Consider the following 12,156-nt stretch of genomic DNA (forward strand, 5'->3'; position numbering starts at 1 on the left):
ATTCCGTGTCTTTGCTATTGTAAATAGTACTACAATGAACACATGCATGCATATGTCTTTATTGCAGAATGATTTATATTCCTCAGGGTATACACCAAGTAATGGGATTACTAGGTCAAATAGTAGTTCTGTTTTTGGTTCTTCGAGGAATTGCTTATGGGCTTTTCTGTGTAGCATTGACTGGTGGAGATTGGAAGACCAGGTACGTAGCAGAGAGCTCTAGGTGACAGATGCTGGTGACCTGAATTAGGATGTGGCCAGGGAGTTGAAAGGTTGAGCATAAAGCAAATAATAACAGTTAACATCATGTAAAGCACAGTGTCACTGATTGAATTTTTACAAGTCTAAGCTGTAAGCACTACTAGTGTGTCCTTTTTACAGATGAGAAACGTGAGGCACGGAGAGGTTAAGTAACTTTCTTAAGTTTAAACAGCTTGTAAATGACCCAGCTGGGATTCAAACTCAGGCAGTTTAATTCCAAGATCCGTGCATTTCACCCATGTGCACTGACTGCTACCTTGTTAGACTATGAGCTTTCCAAAAAGTCAAGATCCAAGGTCTGTATTATCCACAGCACTTGGCACAAAGTATGGTGCCTGATAGGTGCTTAATTACTGTTGTTGAAGAAATGACTGAATTGATGAATAGAACCTGACCCGCCTAACTTTGCATCACTGCCCAGCTACTTTCTAGCTTTGACCATTCCAGCGAGTCCTGTTTACCCTGTCAAGCCTCCTTCTTCTCCTCTGTAACAGAGATTTAATTAGAAAATGAGGGGACTACCTCCCGGGATTTCTTGGCACATTCAGTGTGATAACGAATGTGAAAGTGTTTCGTAAATGACACAGCCTTCTGCCAGTGGTGGGTATTACAATTGCGATTGTAGGAGCTGAGACACCACATTGGAATTCCAGGCGGCATTTTTTTTTTCTGTTGAACACCAGAAGTTTCCTTTTCCCTGGAAGTCTTCAGCACAAATTAATTATTGTTATCTGTGTCTAGAGGCTGTGGCCACCTGGCCATCCCTCTCTTACTGACAGCTGAGGCTCCTATGAGCTCAGGAGTAGGAACCACGTCTCCTGGAGGCGGCTCCTTTTATTCCCTATTTACTTCTACTTTAATCTGCATATTATCATCAGCACAAAGCCCTCAGAATAACATGTGACAAATGACGTCTATTAAAAAAAACTGTATGCACTTCTCTTTCACCGTCTTCTAATTTGGAATAGCATTATAACTATGCATCGCTAGACAAGCAATATTATGTTAAGAACATGATAAAATACCAGCAGCTCTGTAATGGCACCAACCAAATGGTAATTTCTGCTTCAGAAATTGGTCATTTATTTTGCTGGTCTGTTCTTACGTTCAAATTAGATGAAGTTTAATATACTGTAAAATTGAATGTATTCTGTCCTTTTCAACAAATATGGCGTGTGTGAAAATGATTTATGGCTCATGGGAACCTCTAAAATGTTAAATAATCTCTTTTTTTGTGTGTTTCTTAAGTAAGTTATGGCCTGAGAGTTTAAACACAGGAAAAGCAAAACTTTATTAAGCTCCAGGCCCTAGTTCTTCTGTAATCAGGCCGTGGTAAGAACAGGAGCTGTGGCCCTGTTCAGCTCCTGCACAGATTACAGTGGGCTGTAAGAGCAGCCACATTAATTGCTGCATTAATTTTGTTCTATTAACTGTAATTGGGAGGAAAGCAAGTCTTCCCCAGTGAGTGTTATAATTTGCAACTTAATTTTTAATAAAGCCGTGTCAAGACCATGGTGCTTAGCACAGGTCATTTCTTTCAGTGGGTGTTTGGCATTCTGCTGCTAGCCAACCATAAGAATAGCTGCTTGAAATGTGTGGATGGGGGCAAGAGAGAAAGGAGAGGAAGATGGGGAGGGAGAGCTTACAATCTTCCCAGGGATAAGAGATGAGGAACTCCTTTCTGGAAAATGCTTGACTTTTCCCTTTCTTCTCCATCTCCTGTTCTCCATAGGCCCTCTCCAAGCCCAAGGGAAAACTTGAGAAGCCCAGATGTCTAAGGCAGTGGCCGTGACACTGATTCACTTTATGACTGCAGATAAGTCATTTGAACACTTGAGCCTTAACTTTCTCATCTGTAAAATGGGAGATTATAATAATGATAGTAACTGACTTTTATTAAAATCTCATGCATCATAGACCAGGTAGTGATCTAAGAGCTTTATATGTATAGTATTCCATTAAATGCTCATGGTCACCCCATGATGTTTGTAGGTTATCTTTCCCCCATTTTACAGATAAGGAAACTGAGACACAGAGACATTATGTAACTTGCCCCAGGTCACACAAATAGTAAGTGGTGGAGGCAGGGTTTGATCCCAATTTGTTCAACCTTGGATTCCACGCTTTAAACTGCTAGGCTAAGCTTGCCAGAATTATAAGGAAATGTAAGGGAGAACGGTGGATGGGAATGGGCTTGGTGGTTCTTCATTGGGAAGTCTTTTGTTCAACTATTTGATCCCTATTTGCCAGACACAGCCCCCTGCACTGCGGCGGGACATGGATGAGAAGAAAATTGTGATCTTTTTTGCAATTAAAATATCATCTGGAAGTACTCTATGAGCACACATCTTTCACCCACCAGCTGATTCCTGGTGACAGCAGAACTTCCTGCCACTCAGATTTAGTGAGAAGTCCAGTTCCAGCAGGTAGAGAAGGGGAGGGAATTAATTTTTGTCAGAGTCATTCCCGACATGTGCCAATTTACTTATGCTACTTGTTTCATTCTCATAACAGCCTGACAAGGTATACTTTAATATTCCTATTTGACAGATTAAATAGCTGAGGGCTGGTCTGCAGCTATAAGACTTACCCATGATCCCACAACTTCTTAGCCTCTCAACTTCCACCTTTAGTCCAGCTTCCCCTCTCAAAGCAGATGACCCTGGTAGATCTTACCTGGAGCCAAAGGGAACAATTAGCCCCGAGCAAAAAGAAGTTTCTGAGCAGGTTACAAGGCAGTGGAGGAAAATTTGGAGATACAATGGCAGCCCAGGGTAGTGTAGAGGCTCAGAGCAGAACAAACAAAAATGTAATTGATAAAGGAGCATAGAAATTATCCATGGAGACTTTCAGCCAATCAGACCTGGGTATAAATTTTAGCTCCTTCATTCCTAGCTGAGTGACATAAACTCTTGGAGCCTCGGTTTCCTCATTTCAAACAAGACCATAGTGAAATGTTGACTTCCTAGTATTGCTGTGAGAATTTAATGAGATGCTCTTTGAGTGAATGATCTTAGCCCTTGTGCCCTGCGGAGAGAAAACTCCTAATTAAAGATTACTCTAATTATATTAGGAATTCTTGTTCTCGGGTCGTGTTGAAGAAGAACATCACAACCAACACAGTCCTCAGTATAATTGGGAAATATTCGCCCCATAATTTATAATTGGCTTTCTTCTCAGCTCTTTCCCTTTAGGCTGGGGCAATTTATCAAATATCCAGCAATCCCCAGCTGACCAGCGAAGAAAGAAAGACACATTAACCCACTGTTGCTCCCTCTGCTTCACTCGGTCTGGGCTGGGACCCTGGACTCTGTGTATTTCATGCATGCTTTGGGTGACTCCTATGATTGGGTGAATTTGGGACACTTTGCACCGGGTGGTGTTTCTCAGCTTTACTGTGTATACAAGCCATCTGGGGAATTTTTTACATTGCAAATTTCTGATCCTCCCTCCACCCCTACGAAACTGAAATTCAGAATGTGGGACCCCAAAATCTGCATCTTGGTTTGGTTTGCTCCTGTTTTCTAATTACAGCCTCAATTTTCATCAAACTATTTTATAGTTTGTCCCATATCTAGTGTCTCTGTATCTCCAATGTCCATCATTGGGTGCTGAATGCTTAGTGGATTCAGGGGGATTCATGGACCATTCACCTATTTATTGAGCAACTAGGTTTTGAGTGAGGTTCTGGTAGTATTCTTAGTGCTGAATTATAACACAATAAAATGATGTGCTGATGTCCCAATATATGTTTCTAAAAATCTAAGTTCCTCCTTCATAATTTATAAAATATTCCCGATTTATTTGGGGGAGAGATTAACCTCATTTCGCACATAATGAAACTTCTAAATAAAAAGAGGCGGTTGTTTTCTGGGGAACTGGGGCAAGTGACGTAACCTCTAAGGAGCTCGGTTTTCTGGTCAGGAAATATGATAATACTCACATGGTAGGTTGTTCTGAGGGTCAGCCCAGATGCTTGCAGAGTACCTGGTACACAATAGGGGCTTGGAAAATGGTAGATATTAAAAAAGACACACACACTCGTATGCTCCTCACAGCACTATTCACAATAGCAAAGACGTGGAAGCAACCTAGGTGCTCATCAATGCTGGATTGGAAAAAGACAATATGGTACATATATAGCATGGAATACTATACAGCCATTAAAAAAACAGGCAGGCAGATCACAAGGTCAGGAGTTCAAGACCAGCCTGGCCAACATGATGAAACCCTGTCCCTACTAAAAATACAAAAATTAGCTGGGTGCAGTAGCGTATGTCTGTTACCTCAGCTACTCAGAAGGCTGAGGCAGGAGAATGGCTTGAACCCTGAAGGCAGAGGTTGCAGTAAGCAGAGATCATGCCATTGCACTCCAGCCTGGCGACAGAGTGAGACTCCATCTCAAAAAAAAAAAAAAAAGAATGAAACTATGCCTTTTGCAGCAACATGGATGCAGCTGGAGGCCATTATTCTAAGTGAATTAACACAGAAACAGAAGAACAAATACCACATATTCTCACTGATAATTGGAAGCTAAACACTGGGTACACATGGACATAAAGATGGGAACAATAGACACTGGGGACTCCAAGTGGGGGAGGGAGGGCAGGTACTCCCTGATCCTGAAATAAAAGTTGAAATTAAAAAAAAAGAAAATGGTAGATATTAATAACACAGTCTTAATTATAAAGAGATTGTCTAAAGAATAGTGTTAACTGGACATTATTTTCTCTGATGCCTGTTCCCAGGTGAATAGCCAGGTAAAAACTATTAATTCTGTAAATTCATCTGACATGGCCTGTGCTCTTTGTCTAATTTCAGATAATTTTTTCTTCCCTCTCCATATCTGTTTCCTTGCTGCTGCATATGCAGATTAGTAATTTCCATCTTGGCGTTCTCCTTTTTCTCTCTATTACTTCCCATCTTCTTCCTTTGTCACCTCTCTCCTTTTCTTACTTTCCCCCCTCTTCATCTTCTCACTTTCTTCTTCCACCTTACATCCTAACATATATCTTTCTTTTTTTTTTTCTGATTTTCTATCTTCTCTTTTTGGCCTCTCAGGAGCCCAAAGAAGTTCTTCAATGTTTGTTCATGAAAAGAGTGTGTTCCCTATTATTAATGTTTAAAGTGGATAAGCTGAATGCTTCATCTTCCTCTTTCAAACCAACAACAAAAAAAGGAAAGGCATCACTTTACAATAAAATCAAATCACTTTTTTTCTTTTTATTGTGTGACCTTCAATGGAAGCATAACCCATGCCTGCGTGTCAGCAGCGACAGCAGTGGTATATTTCCTACAGAATGAAAGAGAAAACACATTTTCAAGATGACCTGGTTCCAGCACTTACTCTTCTTCTAAACTAGCTTTAAGAGTCTGAGGATGTCATTTGACTTATTTGGTCTTCACTTTCACAGTCATAAAGTAAGTGGGTGTGGGTTGTACCAAACATCTCTAAGGTACTTCCTAGTGCCTTAAATTTCCATGGCTTTAACCTTTCATTCATTTCCAATAGAAATGCTATCAAGTGCCAAGTTTCATTCGCCTGACAAGCCTCACTAGGCACAAGCAGAAGGTATTCAATTGCAAATAGAGAACAATTGACATTTTTTTTTTCAATTTTCTCTGGGTCTAATGCACATTACTAGACTTTGCTTTTTCTCTTACCTTTGTAAATATATTTCTAAGGAGTCCCAAAGGGCAAGAGGAGAGTTATTTTAGGCATGAGAAATGTTCACAAGACCCTCTTTTCCTGCAGACAATTTTTAAATCTACTCCTTGAAGATATTTAAAAGATGCAATAATAGTATATTTCTTGATTCTTTAGTAGCTGCCATACTGTTTGCCTTTTGGAGTCAGGCAAACTCTTTCCTTCCCTGACGGCTAATAATAATGTCCTTTCACGAAGTTTTAGTATTTCCAGGGGAAATCCTGCACACTTTGAAATAATTTAGTTATTCACAGTAATACTAAGAAGCAGATGGATAAAATACCTTGCCACCTGACACAACTCTTAGACACTTCATCGTTATGGTGTCCTTCCTTGAATTCATTCTCATTTGTCAGTTATCCCCTTGAAGTGTGACTCTGAGAATTGTCTTCAGTACTGTATTACATGGTGTCTCCAGACTCCAGATTTCTGCAGTGCTTTAGACATATTCTCAATTGCAAACATGTCTGCTTGTGGAGGACACAAAGAAGTTGCACACAAAATGCCCATTGAACTCATTTCTTCTCACATTCTTCTTAGATTACCAGTTTAAGTGAACTCCCTTAAGACCTACTCAGTTGCCCAAATTAGAAGTATCCTGAACCATTCCCTCTGCTTCTCTCTTCCCCTGGAGGTAGCTATAGCCTATCAACTTGACCTCAAAATTATTTCTTAATTCAGAATCCTCTTCTCTGTCTCCATTGTCATTATTTAATTCATAATCTAATGTTCTACCTAAATTCCTGAAACTACCTCCTAATTCATCTTCATACCCTTACTCTTGCTAATCTATTACATTTGCATTTCAGGAGATAGAATTACATTCCTAACTTGAAAACTTTCAGAGGTTCTGCATAGCTTTCATGATGAAGCGAAAACTCCTGAACTCCTTCTGGCACACAAAGCCTTTCATAATCTACTTCTTCTCTACTATTTCCATTTTTCAAACACTGTTGGGAAAGTGGCATTCTCTTTTTGATGGGTAGACTAAAATGATTATAAGATGTAAGCTTAGAGCTATTGGTGGATGTCTTTGCCATCTTCTTGGGGAAACTCCCAAAATAGATAAAGGCAGAGCTATGACTCAGAGAGAGAGAGAGACAGAGAGAGAGAGAAAGAAAGAAAGAGGGTGTATAATAGCACCCTGATGATATGCAGATTGAAGATGTAGTTTCAGTCAGGACCCTGAAGCTTTCATGAATTCCAATTATGTGACACAATAGCTGTTTTTTTCTGATTCTGTATTCATGCCAAAGTTCACAAAATTTTTCCAAATTTTATCCAATTTTTACTCAAAAGAGAACAAGCTAATTAGAATTGTCTTTTCTCCAATTGTATTTTTAGGTATACTTAAAATGGACTTTAATTATTCCATCATGTCCTTCAGTAAGAACAATAAAAAAAAATGTTAGACCCTGAAGTCAGACTGTATCTAATCTCTTTGTCTCCTTTAGTCCTCCTCTAAGAGGGAAACTTCTGTTATATTAAGGTAAGTGTGTTGCAGGAGAGTGGCAGTGGAACCATAATATTATTAATAGCTTCTAATTGTTGATTACTATATACTAGACTCTTTAGACACATTATGTCTAATCATTGTCCCAACTCATGTGATATCCAATTAACCTATTTCTACATTTTAAAAAATGAGAGTCTGAGAGGTTAAATAACGTTAAAATTACATAGTCAATGGATAAGGTTGCTGAATTTAATCCCAGGTTCTGTGTGACTTCCAAAATGAATATTTAGTACATTATACTGATTATTCAAACTGTAGATTAGAGCTGTGTTCCCCATATGAAAGAATAAAATAGTATTGATTGAGCTTTGAGTATGTGTCAAACATTGGTGTTTTCATAAACGTCAACTTTATAAACTTTTGAAGAAAGTTCAAAACCAAACTGGCTAAGTAATCAGAAAAATTAGTGTGCCATGTATTTCATGCCATTGAATTCAGATGTAAGGGTATTTAACATATCAAGGGAAAAAATAAAATGATGATTGATTCCTCTCTAACAAAACACTCCTCTCTTTAAAGACTCAGTTCTTCTTTTCTAGAATGTGGATATAGGACTTAATGACCTAAAAGCTTCCTTCCAGCTTTACAATTTTACAGTTCTATGATAAATCAATTGGTTCAGCAAAATGCAGTGGATCAGCTAGGATTCTATTTGGCAGCAACTGAGAGAGTCTGAAAAAAAAAGTGGTTTAAAAAAAGATCAGAGTTTATCTCCTTCACGTAAAGATTGAGAGGAAGGCCATCCAAGGCTGGTATGGTGGTTTTCTTTCACAAAATCTTCCGGGATCCAAGCTCCTTCTGGCAAATCGCCATCTCCATCATGATCCAAGATGGCGGAAAATATGGGTTTCTATCACACACCCTTGTTTGTAAGTAACAAATCTTTGAAAATGACCAACATCTTTGCCAAAAACTAACTGCTATATAAATAGTAGATCATAGCCCAAGGTAAAAGTGAGATATGAAAATTAAATTTCAGTTTTGTAAACAGGTCTCATGAGAAACAAATAATCAAAAAATTACCAACCACACCACTCTTTGTTATTTCCAAAGTAAGGCAAATTTATTGACTTATTTTGGGCCAACAATTTTACCTCATTAAGTTTCATATTCTTTGTCCCTAACATAAAGTAATAATACCTACCTTCCAAAATTTTTGTGAGAATAAGGATGAAATGAGGCAGATACATTTGTTGTTATATATTTTGTTTTTATACTATATATCATGTAGGTTTACTCTATGCAAATGATTATAAACGTATAAAGAAATTAGTTAAACTAGGGCCCTTTTGCTTATTTATCAAGAGTAATCCAATTTAAGCAAGCTTAAGCTTTATAAAAGGGAAGCTAACTGACTATGATGATGATTTCAGGAACAGTTGGGATTCAGTTGTTCAAATGACGTTATCAGAGTTTTCTCTTTCTTCTCATCTTTGATCCACTTCACTCTCTATTTGTATAATTTTCATTCAGGTTCTTCTATTCTGGTGGCAAAGACAGCTCCAAGGGCAACCATCTTGACAATTCATCAATTCTAGCAGAAAGAAAAGGCCTGTGTTCTAATTCATCCTGGAAATATTATTAGCGTCAGTCTCATTGGTTCTATTTGAGGCACACACTGAAGTCTGAACCAACCACTGACTCCCCTTTAGAGAGAATAACTTTATTGGCTATTTCTGATTTATCAAGCACTTTATGGTTTTGAGATTAGCTTCCCATTTCAATGCTGGTTGCTCTGACCAGAAGAGATGCCAGACAGATAATGCAATAATTTGAACATAGAAATTAGTTTCTATGCCCTTTTATAAATCACAGACTTTTAGAGTCTGGAGAAACTACAGAGATAATCTATTTCTGCCCCTCATTTTATGTATGATTAGGACTAAAAGGTTAAGTGATTTGCCCAATGATATAGAGCTGATTAGTGACAGATCCAGGGTGAAAACACATTTCTCTTGACTCCAGTTCAGTGATTTTTCTCACCATACAACTCTGGCTCTCTTTAAAGGATAACTAATCATAAGCTGATTTGTGATAAAGCCAATCAATTGCTTTTCCCCTTCCATAAGCCATTGACACGTCTCTCAACTAATTTTCATTGTTTGTGATTCAGCTTATTACTTAGGCTGCAAAAAAATGGAACAGGAATTTAGTCTCATGAAAATCTGTGGTGCTTTGTTGAAACTCTCAGCAACAATATATTTGGTATTCTCATTTTTATTTTCTAGAGCTGTGACTTAACAATTCCTCTGGAAAAATGTATTATTATTTGTTCATATGAGCATAAATTAAAATAATATTTTTCACTCCTAAGAAATGCAAGTTTATTGAAGGAACATTAGAAAATAGAGGAAAATGGCATAACCTTCATAACCCCACTACTTAGTAAAAATGACCATTAATGTGTTGGTGTATAATGATATATAATGAATCATATTACACATACTGTTCTGTAACTTACTTTTTAAAATAACTAGTAGCAAACATTTTGCAAGTCAATAATATATCGACTATAAATTAATAAACTATATGAAATTTATATCACCAATTTGAGTGGTTCGTTGTTTGAATTAACCCTTATTTATTTAAACTATTCTCATGCTGTAGGACATTTAGATCATATCCAGGTTTTTTCACCATAATGAACAATATGATGAGTGCATTATATTTTTAGATTGTATTTCAGTTGGGATCACATATTGTAAGAAACAGAAGTCAATCATGACTAGCTTGAATTTGAAAGAGGATAAGAGGAATTTGTGGGAATGATTGATGTAGCTCACAAGCTTGGATCACAAATGGAATAACTAGACATCAAAAAGGAGGTCCTGAAAATCCAATAGCAGAAATAAGAATGGGAAGTCTGTTGACTCAACTACCATGCAGCTGTGTCCATTTCAACCATTTTCTGATTGAAGTCCAGGAAGAGGATCCACCAGGTTTATCTTGCATCCACATTCACCATTTGGCCAAGAGGACACATGGCATCTTTATTTAGAGTTCCACCAAAATAAGAAAAAGTCATAGCCAAAAATAATAATAATAATAATAGGGCATCAATGAGAAAAACTGGGAATCCCTCCTAAACAACAAAAAACAACACCAGAATACACTTATTCAGTTATTTCTTAGATTAAATTGCTAGAAATAAAAGTGATTAGTCAGGGAGATATAAACTCATTTTTAAAATCTAAATGCAAAAAATTATTGGCAGCTGAAGAACTAATAAAGAAAGCTATTGTTCATAATAATAGATTTATAGTAGATTGTTATAAGAAATCCCAGGAGGTTTGTCTCACTCTGCTTTTCATATTATATTTTAGAGTTACCATAAAAGACAGAGGGAACATGGGAGGGATCTCGTGCCAAAATTCTTCATTCTATGGTTTATGAAATATGTAGCTAGTGCCTTAAAGCAGGAAGTCGAAAATAGAGGAATGTGAGCGCTTTTATTCCATTGCAGAAAAGAAAAAAAATTGAACCTTTTGTACTCAGATTCTTATGTTTAAATACAATTATATAAAAGTCAGGAAAGCATAGTGGTTAAGAACAAAGGCTTTGGGTCCAAACATACCTAGTTTGAATTCAGGCTTTGCTACTTTCTAGCTTTTTTACTTTAAAAAACTATTGATATATTTGAGATTCAGTTTTCTCATCAGTAAAATATGTCTAATATTAGAACCTAACCTTATAAGGGTATTGTAAAGGTGAAATTAAATAATTCTTATAAAGACACTTAGAAGAAATGACTGGACTATAATGTGATCGGCTAATATCAACACTTAAAAAAATAAAAAAATACATCATGTTTTGGTTTATTACTAGTGGAGTGAAGTGGCTTCAGTCTTTCCTAAAAGAATGCAGAATTCTTTATCATTCCCCACCACTATCTGCAAACATAATTGTGAAAGAATGGCTGGAGGATCATACAACACTGTGGGATGAGCCTTTCCTAGTCCATCCTCTCCTCAAGGGAATTTTTAAGCCGTCTCCTTCCTTAGCAGTACTCTACAACAGCCATTTTCATAATAGCTTGGAAAGAGTCTTACTGCCTCATAACTACTTCACTTTTTTTTTTTTTAAGACAGTCTTACTCTGTTGCCCAGGCTGGAGTGCAGTGGTACAATCTCGGCTCACTGCAACCTCCACCTACCAGGTTCAAGTGATCCTCCTGCCTCAGCCTCCTGAATAGCTGGGATTACAGGCGTGCACCACCATGCCCAGCTAATTTTTGTATTTTTAGTAGAGACAGGGTTTCACCATGTTGGTCAGGCTGGTCTCGAACTTCTGACCTTAGGTAATCCACATGCCTTGGCCTCCCAAAGTGCTGGGATTACAGGCGTGAGCCACTGCGCCCGGCCACTACTTCACTTTAAAATTACTTTTTATTTATTTAAAATATATCTTACTATATGAATATATAAAAAATATGTGCAGTCTCTTAAATGTTGTTGGGAAAACTAGATCTCCACATGCAAAAGAATAAAGTTGGACCCTTATTTTACACTATAGATTTAAAAAAACCCCTCAAAATAGATTAAAGTCCTAAATGAAGACCCCAAACTATAAAACCTTTAGAAGAAAACATAAGGGAAAATCTTCATGACATTGGATTTGGGAATGACTTTTTGTATATGACACCAAAAGCACAGGCAAGAAAAGTAAAAATAGA

Source organism: Pongo abelii, chromosome 18, assembly GCF_028885655.2.
Source record: "Pongo abelii isolate AG06213 chromosome 18, NHGRI_mPonAbe1-v2.0_pri, whole genome shotgun sequence".
Lineage (NCBI taxonomy): Eukaryota > Metazoa > Chordata > Mammalia > Primates > Hominidae > Pongo > Pongo abelii.